Genomic DNA, 16319 nt, shown 5'->3' with positions numbered 1-16319 from the left:
GAAATGCTTCTTCGAATCATGTAGTTTTTAAAAATTCTAACAATGATAAAAATAGTAATTAGTAGATGTGAAAAAACATTACCATTGAAATCTACCTGATGACTTTATATCCATGCTCAGATGCCAAGGAGCTCAGAAAGTAACCAACTTTGACTAGTAATAATCTGATATATAGAGATTAGAAATGCATGTGCAAACATCTTAATGTCAATTGCATTAAAAATGAAGTTTTCTGCATGAAACTCTGTATTTTAATAATGAAACGGGGATCTTGTTTAAAGGTTAAAACCTCATTTAATTTTATGTCTTATAGGTTTTATACTGAGTACAATATTGTATAACCGTAATAATTCAACTGTAAACCTAAATATGTACAGCCAATTTTATAAGAGGTGCAGCCTAGCTCAGAAATTGTTATTGAATATGTCAATGCTGATGTAATGAAATGCTTCTTCTAAGTATGTGGTTATTAAAAAAAAAAAAAAAAAAAAAAAGAAGTACCAGACTGATGGAACTAACCTTTTTGGATGTTTAACATCCATACTTTGAGGCCTATACTAATTTGGTCAGGGTGACCAACTAAGTTCCAGGGGACGATGAGCATCTCTCAAAATGTCCTGTAACTGTGGTGAGTCACCTGTCCTCTTGAGCAAGGAGGCTGTGCAGACCCCACCAGATTGACCTGAACCTGTGTCCAGTCTACAAAGAGGATGGTCAACACAGAGGAAACATTTCCTCATGCTTCTAAGCGAAGCCAGCCATGGTTGAGCAGGACCTTTGACTTATCTTCACATAGGTGGAACTGGTAAAAGAAAGGAACCAGGGGCTCCTCCCAAGCCCATGTGTCCCCTGAGGAAGAAAACCTCAAACGACCTTAAGAGTAAAATTAAACTGGTTTATCTGGACTAACTGTATGGCCTTAAACACCCAAAAGGAAAGTATAACCAAAGATTAAAGGGGCCAATATAATTTTTAAGAGTCCATATGTATAGCTAAATGCTACATAACAAGAAACAATGCCAGACAGGCGATACCTTCCTTTGAAATATTGGCCAAGGTGACACAAAGACTGCCAGACTGTAATCCAGCATAGAACTGGGAAAATGAACAGCAGACCCCCATCTTATCTAAAGGAATATTGACAACTGATTGTTGCTAAATAAGAAACAATTGATCTTTCTAAAACAAGGATCTCTAGATAGGTTCATTAGATTCAGCAGATGGACAAGCGCTGGAGAATGGCTGGGGGTGTCAACAACACAGAGGACAGTAACAGGGATGACAGAGTATGTGGGCTTCAGTATGTTGGAGGGGGGAGGCTATGGGAGGGTGCCATTTGGGAGCTGGACATATAGATGAATAAGATGTGTGGGATGTTCTGTATGATATACACACAGAAAAAACAACAAATAAAGAAAAAGACATATTTGAGGAGGAAGCATAAAATTTTACTTCTTGTTAAATAGTATAGGTGATAAACATTACCAGTGAAATCTACCTGATGGCTTTATATCCATACTCAGGTACTAAGGATCTGAGTGTAACCAACTGTGACTATTAATAATCAGATACATAGAGATTAGAGATGCATGTGCAAACATCTAAAAGTGTTAGTAGCATCAAAAAGTATTTCTGTAAGGAAACAGTATATTTTAAAATGAAATGGAAATCTTTTTTGAAGGTTAAAAAATTTCATGTCTTACAGGGTTTATACTGAGTTCAATATTGTATAACTGTATTAATTCAACTGTGAACCTAAAAATTTACAGCGACTTTTAAAAGAGATGTATTGTTGCTCTGGAATGTGTTACCGAATATGTTAAAGCTGTAATCAAATGCTTCTTCTAATCATGTGGTTATTAAATTACAAAAAAACAAAAACAAAAACAAAAACAAAAAAAATCAATGAGTATATTTGAGTAGATATTTTCAGACTGTATTACCATTGCTTTTTACTTACTGCAATTTTGCCTATGATATTTAACATCCTTGATGATATTTGTATGAAAAGTTATTACACTTGTGATCATAACATGGGAATTTTTCTACTTCTGTGATTTACTTAATGTTTATTATTTGTACTGTAAGAATGTTACTCGTACCCATACATTACTTCTTCACATTTTATTTGAATCATTTTGGACTTGTAGATTCTTATTTTGTTCTATGCACCTTCATCCATTATTTTACCTCATTTAGAAGTTTTATTTGTGAGAGTCATTTCAAGCGAGATGCTGTTCCCTGTGATTTACTGATTATCTTCTCTCTTTTGCTCAGCAAGATTTTCCTAGGTAATCTATGTTTTGACTCCAGCCATTTGTCTAGATAACTTTCATTCCTCAGAGAAGAATAATATTCAGAACAAATCAGACAATAGATGAAATTCATTGCTTTAAGACTTCTAAACGATCCAACAGAATGCCTTTAAGTATAGATAAAACAGACATAAGAAGTGTAAAACATACATTAATGAAATGGAAAAATAGTTGCACAGAGGGAGAAAGTTCGGAAGGGGATGTGAACAATGTGGTATAGAAGGAGTATATGTGCACGTAACAAGTACATTTAAATAACTGTATAGATAATATGATTTTCAAACTAATATTTCCTGTTCCAGCTTTACATCACAAAGTTCTTAACAGCCTTCTCCTTTTCTATGTTTCACCTTTTTCTCTAATAGTTAGAGGTTTCTAATAGCTAGAGTTTTCACATTTTTGCAAGTTTTTTGACACTGGAGAATAAGCTCTGGAGATTCTTATATCTGAAGAAACAAAAGTAATGCTTAAAAATAGGATTGGGTCCATGTGATGGCTCAGAAAGTAACAACACTTACCATCAAGCCTGAAGGCCTGAGTTAAATCTCTGGGTTCCATATGGTGGAAGGAGAGAACTGGCTCCCACTAGTTGTCTTGTGACCTTCACATGCACCCTATGGCATGTGCACATGTGTGCATGCACACCTATACATAAATAAATGCAAAACCATAATCTATGAAAAGACAAAGATGGATTTTCAGAAAGGAACACATGCCATACAGGTCTATTTTCTTTCTAACACATATTGATAATTGAAATTTTTTTGGTCTTTTTGAGACAGGGTCTTCCTGTAGCCCCAGATGTCCCTGATCTCACAGAGATCCACCCACCTCTGTCTCCTGAGTGTTGGGATTAAAGGTAGATGCTATCACACCTGTGATTAATAATGGAAATTTAAAGTATTGATTCATATTTTTAAATGATTGATGATTCTTGAGACCATCCTTTGCTTCTTAATGTATATTTTCTTAGTGTAATATTAATATATGCTTATATTTTTGTATTTTTTTATTTATTATTCTTATTTTATGTGTATGCATGTATTGCCTGCTTGTAAGTGCACCCATGTCCTGCAATGCCTGAGAAGAGAAGAGGCGATCGGATCCCCTAGAACTGGAGTTACAGACAGTTGTTAGCTACATGTGGATGCTGGGATTTGACTCGCGCCTCCTGCGAGAACAACCACTGTTCTTCTACAGCCCCATATATTTTATTTTACAAAACGATTTATTAATGTGTATTTTATGTGTGTATTAGTCATTTTTCTGTTACTGTGATAGAAACACTGAGCCAAGCAATTTATAGAAGGAAGAGTTTATTCGAACTTAAGGTTCCAGGGGAATTACAGTCTGTTATGGCAGTGGCTGGAGGTGCCTGGAGCAGGAGCAGCAGAAGCTAAGCTCTCAGATCATCTTACAGGCATAGGAATCAAGAGAGCAACTGGAGATCTGGCAAGGCTTAAGAACTCTCTAAGCCCACCCCCAGTGCCATGCTTCCTCCAGGATAGCCACACCTTCTAAAACCTCCCAAAACAGCACCATCGTCTGGGGACAAAATGTCCAAATCCTTGGCTCCTATGGGGGACATTTTCATTCAAATGATCACAACGCGTATGCATGTTTTGTCTATTTGCAGGTAGGTATGTGCACTGGTCGCTTTGGCTGGTGACTGCAAAGGCCAGAGGAAGAAACTGTATCCCCTGAAATTGAAGGTACAGATGCTTGTGAAATACGATGTCGAAGCTGGGAACAAAACTTGAGTCCTTTGCAAGAGCAGCGAGCTTTCCTAACTACCAAGCAATCTCTAGCCTCCTTTATTTAGACTTGTTAGACATCTCACTATTAATATCATTTTTACTATATCTAAAAGAATTTTTATGAAATATATATTTCAGATAACCAAATATTTATGAATGCAAATGCTTTTACCAGTTACTAATCCATTTATATGTGTGTATACACTCACATGTTTACCACCACAAATATATGTTTAAATATTTCAGTACAGAGTCTAAATGTCTTGGTTTTAAAGTGGTATTGGAAAAATTACCCCCACTCCACAGCACACCAAACACACAATTTCTGCAGGTAAAATAAAGCGTGGTGTAGAAGCTGAGAGCTTCAGATTCTATGCTAACTAGCATTGATTTCAAAAGAAGGTGAAATTTTCTCATTCATAACTTGGATAAAACATAAGCAGGCCCTTTCATACCCAATGTTTTGCTTCTCCTGGTTGTTTTTATATCTTTGAGCTGTTTTCAAGAATTTTTTCTCATAAACTTGAGAAAAAAAACAATTGTAATCTATTGTTCTAGCTCTTTCTGATTTTGCTCAGCATATATATTATTCATAGCAATTCCAGAACTGTGACCAAAATGCAGTCTTTGGCTTCTGAAAACTGCATAGTTCAGGGAATAATTTTGGCCACAATTTATTACCACAGTGGCTGCTTAATTTGGTGAGAATTTTTATAAGAAAGAAAAAGGAAGTAATTTTATCAAAAATCGTATTTTCGGGATTTACTGTTATCTTCTTATAGTGAAATCTTGGTTCTCTGTAGTCATAATAATGAAGGAAATCATTTGCCTTTCTTCACTTTATCATTTGCTTACTCTTTGTAGCCTACATCTAAACATTATTATTTCATTTTCCCAGGGAGCAAACATGGTCTCAGGCACAGGTAATTTCCCATCTTTACTTTTCATAGCTTGCAGATGTAAACAAGGAAATCATTACACTCCAAGTTCAGCTTTTGTTCTTTGCCCTTTCAATTCTCATATTTTCTTTCTGTGTTAGAGGATCAAGAAGGCTGTCTTCAATAAAAGAGTCATGAAATAGTTCTTTGGATTTAAACTCCAGATTGCCTACCCTGGCTATTAAAGCCTCAGCTTCTGTTGTAAGTATGGTCATTTGAATAAAACTGAAAAATAATTATATTAGAATGTCCCAAACTGAAAAAAATTATGTTAGAATGTTCCTATTTGTCATAATAAATTTATTTTAAAGCACTTCTATAAAACAGAAAGACAATAACAAGTATTTACCATGAATGTCTCAACAAATACTGTTGTTATCATTTAAAAAGAATATTTTCATGAAATAAGTAGTTCTAGATTAATCACTTTCAGAGGTAAAATTTAAGAGATGCAATTTTGCATCCCTCAGTTGGCTTCATGGAGGACTTGAGAATTATTAACTGGATTGGGTATAAGTTATTGATCTTTGTTTCCTATTAATTCATTCATTTCACCCCTCAACTTCCTCATATCTAAAGTAACCATATTATTCAATCCCTGCAATGAAGTACTTTTTGCATATTGTTGACATTTAATGACATAAAATTCACTACAATTTTTGGTGATGTTAGGGATTGAACCCAGGCCTTGCACACACTAGGCAGGCTCTTTGCCATTCTATCATTGAACTGCCTCAACAGCATATCTTCATTCTTTATAAAAGATTAGAATAAATGACTTGTGCTTTCTGAAATAATATGTAGCACTTAGATAGCTATTATTAGCTAGAAATACCATTAAATCATAGTAGACTTTTAATGTCTTTTAAGGATGCTCATGAGGTATTGCTTCCTGAAAAATCAAACATAAAATTCAGTATTTTCCTGATTTGGTGAGTAGCAGTTACAAAGTTAAACATTGTTTAGCTTCCTTCTCTAATAATCTCTAATGATTTATTGTCTGCATGATTTCCTGGCTACAAGTTGATTAGGGCATTTCTTGTCATACTGGAACGTTACTACTAAAAGCAGAAGTATTATCAAATTTTAGAAAGTTATGCTTCCTTAGAATCAGACAATTCTGCATAAATCTCTCCAGGAATAGCATCTGATTTTACTAAATATTCTAAACACCAACAGGCTTCCCATGGCTTATGAGCTTCTGGTAGCCATGTCTTCTGTTGTGAGTGGAGGGCTGGGTCCTCTCAACCTTTATATGCTACATACACAACAATAATACAAATCCATTTTGACAAAGACTATACAACTAAAAGTAAATATTCAAATTTTCTAAATATCTGAAATCAATGACTCAAGCTTTAAGATGAGAGCAAATAATTACTTCATTTCTCATTAAGGTTACATTGAGTAAGGTTAAAATAATTCAGATTAATCATTCTGAAATATAGTGAAGTCTAAAGAAAATAAATGTGTATCAGATAAAATTATTCCTGAATGAATTAATGTAAATTTACAGGTCTCATTTCTGACAGTATGAGAAGAGATTATTAACATCTATTTTGATTTCATTGATTATTAGGCTGGATATATCCTTACAATCTAATTGATTCATATGTCATAGTTTCAATAAAACTAAGTAAAAAGCCATTGTACTCAATCTCTATTGTTGATGCCTTATGGATTATACACCTTTCCTGGTGAATACTACTTTTTCAGTTTATATGCTTATATAACGGTCACATGGTTCTTTGAATTAGACTCAAAACTTCTTTTGAATTTTTTGGAAATTTAATCCCTTTAAAATGCAAAATTTTACGGCCAATGAAATAGTTCTGTGAGCAAAGGTGCTTGCTCCTAAGCCTGTCAACCTGTTTTTGAACAGTGGGACCTGTATGGTGGAAGGATTTTTATAAGTAAAATATCTCAAGTTGTCTTCTGACTAGCACATGAATTCTTTGTTATGCACATGGGCAAACACACACACACAAATAAATAAGTAAATGTAATACTTTTTAAAGTGCCAAATTGTAAAGGATCAATTTATATCTATTCTCCCCAAATATTAATAATTAATTCTGAGAAATGGTTTCAGCTTATGAATCAGACTACATAAAATACTTTGCAACTAACAAGGACAATAGGACTAGTAGTAACTTACTAATATTTAAGTCGTCTTTTGCCAGGTGTAGTGGTGCACACCTTTAATCCCAGCACTCAGAGGCCAGAGGTGGGCAGAACTCTGTGAGATCCATGCCAGTTTGGTCTACATAGCAAGTTCCAGGCCAGCTGGGGCTACAGGAAGACCCTTTCTCAAACAAACAAACAAAATAAAAAGATAAAAAGTTGTCTCTTTATGTGACTTCATCTTCACGTGTACGAAGATGATTCATATGACATGCTGGAACAGATATGATTTTTACTAGTAAAATACCTTAAGTAAAATAAACATGGATTTTCTTAAAGATGAGTCACAAAAATGACAAGATGATTCTTTTCTTTTTTAATTATTTATTTAATAACCACATAATTAGAAGCATTCATTACAACAGCATTGATATATTCAGTAATAATTTCCAGAGCTAAGATGCATCTGTTTCGAAATTGGCTGTAAATTTTTAGGTTTATAGTTGAATTAATACAGTTATACAGTATTGCACTCAATATAAACTCTGTAAGACATAAAATTAAATGAGGTTTTAACCTTTAAAAAAGATCTCCATTTCATTATTAAAATACACAGTTTCATACAGAAAAATTTATTTTTAATGCAATTGACACTAAGATTTTTGCACTTGAGTTTCTAATCTCTATATATCTGATTATTACTAGTCACAGTCGGTTACTATCTGAGCTCCTTGGCATCTGAGCATGGATATAAAGTCTTCAGGTAGATTTCACCTGATGGCTTGAAATCTACCTAAGATGATTCTTACAAAGTAAAATAGCTAAAATATGATCATTACATATTTTTAAAAAGCTATTCTAACAGTCAAATTACAAATGTGTTATTAGTGTATTAACAGCTTACTAAAGATACACAGCCCCTGAATGCAACAAATAAAACATACTATAATTTGGGTATTGCTATCTCAGATAGCCATAGCATATACTTGGAAAGAAAAGAATAGCTGTTTCACATCTTTACCATCTTAAGGATTCAGAAATTCTCTGATTTGCTCTGGACATTATTTGACAATGTAGCAGTCACCTGTCCAGCGACAGCTTGCCAGTTTTCGTGTATCCTTTCCTAGTGTTTCACATTAGTCTGTTTGTAGCCAGGTTGATCAATGATTTGGGTCAGAATTTTAGAAGGTCCCTAACAAGTAATTGCCTCTAGAGAATTACTAAAGTCATATAACCAGAAGTCAGGAAGGGATTTCAGTTGAGATTGTCGGGTGATGACAACTGAAAGAATGTCAAGGAAGGAGAGGCTGTGACATCTCCTTTACACAATACGTAGATTCATCTGCCAGGGTTGGAGCATGCTAGAAAGGGAGTAACTCAAATTTTGATGATATTTCTGTCAGCTCATTACAAGAATACAGTGCCTTTCATAAGACCCAGTGCAGAAAATCTCTAAGTTATTTGAAAATAATCTGTAAACTCAAGTGGTAACCAGAATGACTCTGAAATTTTAAATAAAAAAAAGAAACACAAAAGACTTTTATTTTCGTGAAATTGACATATCATGGAAAACACAACTCATGCAGTGGTTTCATTCAGACACAGGTATAAACTCAGGAGTCAAGGTACTGAAATCAAAGATAGGGAGCAGTCACATATAGCATTTAACAAAACTTTAAGATAAATTGCTAAAACTCAGGTGAATCTTAAAATGAAATCCTTTGATATTGTATTACTGTGACATTCTTGTTTTGAGGGTTATTTTCATTAATATGAATCTACAAAGACTTGTCTCATTAAGACTCTTAGAAGTTCTTGTGTTTTTATTATTTCTACAAACACAATAACTAGAAATATAATAACCAAACACAGAAATCAGATTAACTACATAAGGAATTGTTATCCACAGACAATAAAATTGCTAAGTCAGTGAGTATACTATCTGCATTAGCTAATTTTCTCATTGTTACAAAAATACCTGACAATAAGCAATAGAAATGCCTAGAGAGATAGATCAGAGGTTAAGAATCCATACTGCTCTTACAGAGGATGCACATTCTGTTCCTAGAATCCATATTGGGCAGCTAACAACCACGTGTAACTTCAGCTCCAGGGGATCTGAAACCTTCTTCTGACTTCCATTGACACTTCACTCATGTGTACAAACCAATATATGTGCAGACACATATACAAATAGCTTTTAATATCTTTTTTATAAAGGAACAATTTAAGAGCAGTAAGATTTCTTTGGACGCACATTTCAAGGGGCTATAATGTATGAGGATGGGGAAGCATGGCAGCAGGAGTGGAAGGCTGCATTAGCATTCAGGAAGCACATTGAGAAGAGTTAGTGGGAACAGCTATAAAAAAATGTAAGGCAGGTCTACTCAACCACTTTCTTCAATAAGATTTCACCTCCTAAAACCTTTAAACAGTGCCAGTCTCTGAGGATCAGTTTTCAAACACATGACCCTATGAGAAGATTTCATATGCAAACCACAATTTAACAAGGATTCTTTGAATAATAAAGTTATATTAGGGCAGAATAAGGTATAAACAGATCAAATAATGATTCTTAGGAAATTTGAATCCTTTTGGAAGTGATCAGACAAAAAATAATATACAAACATCATCTTATATATGCATAAAAATATGTAATGTCTATAGTTATTATCAGTGCTTAAGCAAAGGAGAATAAAGAATGCTCTTAGCGTTCTCTGCATTTTGAACAGAACAGTTATGCCTCTCAGTAATCGTCTCCAAATGTATCAAAGAGACTTGATATGTCTATCACGCATTCCTTACTCTAAGGTTAAGGGAACATCACAGAAGAGGAGGCAGAATGATTGTAAAAGCCAGAGTACTAGGATGCCTGCTGCTAGATATGTCTTCCAGATATATCAGGAAATTTGTGTCCATGAAATCTCAACAATATGGTTGCCTAATCAAGAACTGCATAATGACAGCTCAAGTCTACATGCAAATGAGACTGGGAAGATTTTACAAAGATGCATCTCTAGAGGAAGAGTTATAGGCAATCACTTTTTGGTTGGAGAGGAAGAATCTGTTTATGCCCAGGACAGGTTCCCTGATAAGTTATCCAGTCTCGAGTGGTCAAGTCTAAACACATGCACATATTAACACCACTAAATAGACCCAATAAGCTGTTAACATGTATAAACCAAAATGTATCTATGTCACAATAATAATTAATGAAGAGGTCAGGATATTGAGAGGGCATTCAGGGGATGTGAGAGGACTAGGAGAGGCAAAATAAGATGAAATGAAGTGAACATAGTAATAATGTATGAAATTCTGAAAAAAGTCAAAAAATTCTGAAAAAGTAATAGAAAAGAATGCTGTCAGATGGGGTTGCAATTTTCATGAATTTTAGGAGAAGTTTCCATAGCAGTGTGATTTTTGAGGCTTATATATGGTAAGTTACACTTTGAAATATTTTGGAAGTGAGCATTCCATAGTATAAAAGAGTACAAAGACATTTAGGTGGATTGTTACCAGTAAATGGGAGACTACTGTCCATGGTGGAAGAGTAAACACACTGTGGAAATAAGAGCAAAAAGATATGCAGAAATCATTGCTGTATAGCACACATATCCCTGGAAACCATACAAACAGCCAGGCCTAACACAGAGTTTGGGAGATAAAACCCTAAACCATAGCGTGGAAACATGATGCCGTTTACAAGAATCTCCTGCTATAAATTTAATTTTATCGATTTTTATAGTATTTAACATTTACATTGTGATTCATGGCTGCTTCAATATGACCTTTCTGGGCCTGGAGACATGGCTCAGTGGTTAAGAGCACTTGCTGCTCTTGCAGAGATTCAGAGTTTAGTTGCCAACACCCCCATTTGGCAGCTCACAGCTGCCTGTAACTGTAGCTCCAGGAGATCCAGTAGCCTCTTGTGACTGCCACAGGCACCCACATGTACATGCACATATATATATGATCACACATAAAAGAACAAAATAAAATAAAGCTTTAAAATATAAACTTTTGGTTAATTATTAGATTTGGGACCTAAAGGAGAGATAAAAAATGCCAAAGATTTTTTTTTCTATTGTAAAACAGATTAGAAAGTAAATGCGATTTCCATTGAAGGAGACTTTGTAGAAACACAAACAGCTTTGCAGCAAGACACATGAATTCACTTTTGGAGATAATGAGTTTCAGGTGCTATGGATAATCCAAACACAGGTTTGTAGAGCCCAATAACCACTTATTTCATGAACTCTGTTGTAAGTTCTCAGCTGGAATTTCATTTCTAGGAGTCTTCAGTATATAGGTGTCAGTGAAAACTAGACTAAAGGAAATCAATTTAATGCAATGGATATTATAAATGCAAATCTAAAGGCAGAATCCTGAGTTACATTAGCATCTTAGAATCTAGACAAAGAATGGAAAAAGTTTTGCCTCCAGATTTCCCAGACAAGATGATCCACTCATATTCCTGTATTGGTTAAAGGGTATGTATCTGTATTAGTCAGTGTTCTCCAAAGAAGCAGAACTGGTAGAATGAATTTATATGTATGGAGATTTATTAGTTTAGTTCACAGGAATAGAGTCCAAGTAGTTCAATAATGGCTGCAGCACACTGGAGAGGCTGAGGATCCGTAGTAGCTCTGTCCACAAGGCTGGATGTCTCAGTAGTCCCAATCTGGCACTGAAGGTCTGACAAATTCCAAAAGATCAGCTAGTCTTCAGTCTACAGCAGCAAGATGAACTCACCAGTGAGAGAGAAGGCAAGCAGTAAGAAGCCTGGTGTTCTCCTCTGCCTTGGTCTTTTATACGGGCTGCCATCAGAAGGTAACACCCACATTTAGGGTGTGTCTTCCAGCTTCAGGTCATCCAGTTAAGAAGATCTCTCTCATTTCAGTTAATCCCAGATCCAGTCAAGTTGACACCCAGGATTAGCCATCACACTTCACAACAAATTCATTTATAAAAGCAGGCTTTTTCTTTATAATCTTCTCAGTGGAAGGCCCAAGAACATAACAGAAGATGGAACAAGAAAGAGAATTTTGGCCAATTACTGAAAAGGTAATTATAATAGTTTAAGATGTATATTTCATTCTTCCAAAACTGTAGATAATGAAAAATTAGAGCTTATTTATTATATTTTGTCATTGTATATTAGATTTTTGGCAAAATAAAGCCACATAAAAGCTATTACTAGAATGAACATAAATAACACATAAAATGCTTATACATTCAATTTACAGTCTCCTGTGTAAACAAGAGAGCACTTCATTGTCATTAGGAATTAAGGAAAAGAAAGATTTTTCAAACATTTAAATAGAATTTTATCTAGTGAATGAAATATATGTGTGTATGCTATATCTGTATGTATGTATGATATGTATGTATGGGTATATGATATATGTGCATGCATTATATACACAATGGCAGTTTTGAATGTGAACATTGGTTTACTCTTACTGTAAATGTTTTGTAAATACTGCATGTGGATAATCCTGTCAGGTAAACACAGATGCACATCATACTTAATGGACTGCTTTTTTCAATGTGGTCATTATGAACCATTTCTTTAATGTTACTGGTAATGATGCAGAACCAATTATGACATTGATGGATCTACCATTTGTCAGACATCAGAAACACTGTATGAAATAAAAGTCATTTTTTTCTTCCTAAGGTCTTATTTGACAGTAGGTACTACAGTGTACCACTTTTACTGTGAGATTCTTTAGTTGAGCAACAAACCATCTGCTTGATTGGAGAAGGGAAAGGGCAGTATTTTGAGTTTGTATATCACGTTACCAAAATAAATTTATTATCATATTACTTTTTTTTCAAATCACACTACAAATGTAGAGGCTTGACTTCATGTGTTTCATTTAAAACATCACCCTGAAAAGTCATGCTTGGTAAAATTCCCTGGAGAGATTTCAAGTGCCAAGCACTGGGAATTCGACAAAGTAAATGTGTAGTTCTTGGTAGGCTGATTCTCTTTGGCTCACATTGTAATTGGAATATTCAACATTTTAAACTGTAGTTTTAAAAGAGTGCATTTTAAATTAATTTCAGTACTAAAACAAATCTCTAAATGTTCAGCACATATCCAAAAACTGTATAAATAATCTTGCCAATCAAAACTCATATTTCAAGCATCAAATTTTGTAATCATGTTTGCCAAGTGCAGGTAATAGTCATGGACAAGTATCTGAGAACCTCAAAGTTCAGTAGTAATGTAAGAGAAGAGAGTACAAAGAATGAACATAGGAATTGTAATAATCTAATCATTGTATTAAATAACCTAAAAGTAATTTGGAGAAGGAACAGATCAGTTTACCTTTGATATTGTCATAGGTTCAAAGAAAGATAGATATGAAGTTATGATTTAGGTACAGGGAGGTAATCAAAAAGTTAGAAATGTTGAGGCTGGAGAGATTGCTCAGTCATTTAGAGCACTATGTGCTCTTGAAAAAATCCATGTTTGAGTCTCATCACCCTCATGGCAGCTAACAACCATCAGTAACTCCAGTTCCAGGGGATCTAATGCCCTCTTACCTCCGTGGGCATTGCACTACATGGGTGCACTTACATACATGCAGGCAGAACATTCATACACATTTAAAAAATTAGAATTGTTATCATCAAAGAGTAGCTAGAAAAAGCCACAGGGTAAGGAAATGCCTACCACATATAAAAATAAAAAGGGAATGCCTGTGAGTACAATTTTTTAATTGAATTTTTGTGAATTTCATGCAACACCTTTTGATCATAATTAGACCCCTCTCTTATCTGCACCCTCTTACCCCCATGCTGAATTCATGTTCTCTGTCATATATTAAGGCCTATTGAGTCAAGTTTGTACCACCAAATGTCCTTAGGATTGAGTTCATCAACTGGAGTCTCTTAACCTTTTGTCACACCTTAAAGAAAACCAATTTCTTCTTTTAGTACTTATCCCCAGTTAGCTCACAGCAGCTGCCGGTATTCCTCAGCTAAGGTGGGGCTTCTTTCCCACTTCCCCACTTCTCTGCTGGGATTTTATCTGGTTTGAGCTTGAGTGGGTCTTATGCAAGCTGTTACCATTGCTGTAAGTTCATATGAGTAACTTCTTAGCTGTCTAGAAAATTCTGTTTCCTTGTGGTCATCCATCACTTCTGGCTCTTACAATCTTTTAATCTTCCCTTCCACAATAATCCTCAAGACTTGGGAGTCAAGACTTTTGATAAAGTTTTCCTGTCTTGGGATAGACACTCTGTGGTCTCTTATGTTCTTCACTTTGACCAGTTGTGGTTTTCTAGGTTAATCACCATCTGTTACATGAGGAGTTTCACTGGTGAGAGTTGAGAGATGCATTAACATTCTTTCTGCTCCACTGTGTTCTGTGAGCCTTAAGTGTAGAGGTTGCATTGTAGATGTGTGATTTAGGTCTGGGCACCTCACAGATGCTTATTCTCTGCAGTTGGTCAGAGACATTGCTTTGATGAGTAGTGAGAGGTACACTCTTGTTTGTAAATCTAAGGATACAGATTTAGAATATAATAAGTAATTTTGTTGGTCTATGGATGTGAGAAATATAGGCCTTTCTGTAGAGACTATGCCATGACCAGCTATGTATATTTCACTGTTTTTACAGTAGCACACATGAGTTCCCTCCCATTGAACAGACCTTAAGTCCAATTAGACAGCTATTTACTACTCCCCAGATAAGAGTGCCAGTACTGCATCAGTAGAGATTTTGGGGGACAGTCATTGCTGTGGTTCACAGACTTCTAGCTGAATGGAATCATTGACTGGTTTTCTCCCTTAATAGTTTACATAGTATCTTCTGGTACCATCAGAACGAGTCTTCAAGGAGGAGGCTTCCAGGTCAGTTCCAGCACAGTTGCTCCAACTCCTGTCAGAACTATGTCCTGTCTTCAGCAATAGAGTCTTACCTTTGAGTTCTGGGAGGCAATCAAGGGTGAGTCTCGGGAGTCAACCTGGTACTCACTTGGACTATCCTAACAACTCAAAGGGAGGTTTGCCCCAGCCTAGCACTGTTTTTGTTATGCAGCTTTCGGCTATACACATGTGCTCAGTTATATATTGTATGTGTATTTTTCAGTAGGCTTTTGAACTAATTCATTTCTCCCTGTTTCTTTCTGTATACCAGCTATAAATTATATATATGTATACATTTTAAATTATCCATAGTATAGTAAACATTGAATTTTCAGTTTACAAGTACATCTTTGTGGTACTTTAAATGAGGTGTCCTCAAGGCATAGGCTCAAATGTTTGAACCTTGTTTGGTTGTTGACTCTGTGGAGGTCCAGGAGGTGCTGCCTTGATGGAGGGATCCCCTCACTGGCTTTGGGCTTTGAGAATTCATAGCTAAGCCCCAATTCCAGTGTTTCTCTCTGCATCCTATGCCTGCATGAAGATGTTCTGGTTGCCTCCTACTGCCTTGCCTCCCCACCCTGGTGGGCTCTTCTCCTTCTGGAACATTAAGCTCAACAAACTCTTCCTTTTGTAAGTTACCTTGGTCATGGTGTTTTGTCATAGCAATAGAACAGTAACTAATACAAGCTTCCCGTGTTATTTGGTTCTGTTTTCATATAAGGAAATGTAATATGACAATAGTTTTTAGAAAGTATATCCTAAGTCAAAATTATGAATTCAATGTCTTTCTATATACAAATACATTATCACTCTCTATTTTATTAATTACTAAGTCCAGCTGGTGGTGCCTATGTATGGTGAAGGGCCATTTACCAGAAAACTCACCTAAAAATATATCTTCTGATCTTGTTCACCATTTCCAGTTTTACATTTTATAGAATGTCATATACTTAGGATAACTAGAATGACACAGTACATGTAGCCTTTCACATTGCCACCTCTTAAGCTTACTGAACATTCATAACTCATTGCCTTTACCAATAAAATCTTATTTGATTGTTTGGATATGCTACAGCTGATTTACTCAATCTAATGGAAGACATCTTGGTCATCTGTCAGGTTTAGAAAATATGAGTAAAGCTTCTATAAAGGATCTTAGATAAGGTTTTTGTGTAGACAATCTTAAACCCCTTTGTGAAGGAAAATGATTTCTGAATTATATAGTAAGACTATACTCAGCTTTATAAAAACATGCCAAATTGTCTTTCAAAGTAGCTTTACAATTTTGCATTTTCACCTGTATA

This window comes from Nannospalax galili, unplaced genomic scaffold, assembly GCF_000622305.1.
Source record: "Nannospalax galili isolate Female #2095 unplaced genomic scaffold, S.galili_v1.0 scaffold140, whole genome shotgun sequence".
Taxonomy (NCBI): domain Eukaryota; kingdom Metazoa; phylum Chordata; class Mammalia; order Rodentia; family Spalacidae; genus Nannospalax; species Nannospalax galili.
This window is presented reverse-complemented; position numbering follows the sequence as displayed.